The sequence below is a fragment of the Cicer arietinum genome, chromosome 4 (assembly GCF_000331145.2).
Source record: "Cicer arietinum cultivar CDC Frontier isolate Library 1 chromosome 4, Cicar.CDCFrontier_v2.0, whole genome shotgun sequence".
NCBI lineage: Eukaryota > Viridiplantae > Streptophyta > Magnoliopsida > Fabales > Fabaceae > Cicer > Cicer arietinum.
This window is the reverse complement of record NC_021163.2, coordinates 18,586,616-18,587,569: the sequence shown is the minus strand read 5'-3', so window position 1 is coordinate 18,587,569 and position 954 is coordinate 18,586,616.

The following is a 954-nucleotide window of genomic DNA, read 5'->3' as shown; positions in this document are numbered from 1 at the left end:
TACCTTCTTCATCAAGTTTGTTTCTGAATACCCATCGAGTGCCAATGACTGTTTGATCTAATGGATCTGGTACTAGAGTCCAAACTTCATTTTTCTCAAACTGCAGTAGTTCTTCCTTCATGGCGTTTACCCAAGACTGATCAGTAATATCATCTTTGATTGACTTTGGTTCAATCTGAGATATCATTGCCATGTTGTCGTCATCATTCTTGAATGATCTTCTGGTTCGGATTCCATCAGCCGTGTCTCCAATGATCTGAGTTTGAGGATGATCTCCAATTGTTTTCCAGCTTTTTGGTGGAGAATGAAACGGAGATTGTTTATCAATCTCTGTTTTCTGCAGACTTATTTGCTGTTGTGTTTCAATTTGAGTTTCTTCTTCCTCATCCTTTTTACTTATATCTAAGTCATCAAACTCATCAAACAATACATGCATACTTATTTCAACAACGTTAGTTCTTAAATTGAACACTCTATAACCTTTAGATTCGGTTGAGTATCCAAGAAAGATTGCTTTATCGGATTTTGCATCAAATTTTCCAATAAGATCTTTGTTGTTTAGAATGTAACAGTAGCAACCAAAAATATGAAAGTAAGAAATGTTTGGTTTTCTGTTTTTCCAGATTTCGTATGGAGTTTTGTTGATGATTTTTCTGATAGATACACGGTTCAAGATATAGCAAGAAGTGTATATGGCTTCTGCCCAAAAATACCTTTCAACATTTGATTCTTCTAAAATAGTTCTTGCCATTTCTTGTAGTGTTCTATCTTTTCTTTCAACAACTACATTTTGTTGTGGAGTTCTTGCACATGAAAGATTGTGAGATATACCAAGTTCATCAAAAAAAGTTTTTGAATGAGACATTTATGAATTCTCCTCCATGATCACTTCTTACAGAGATGATGCTGGAGTCCTTTTCATTCTGCACCTTTTTACAAAATGTTTTGAATGAT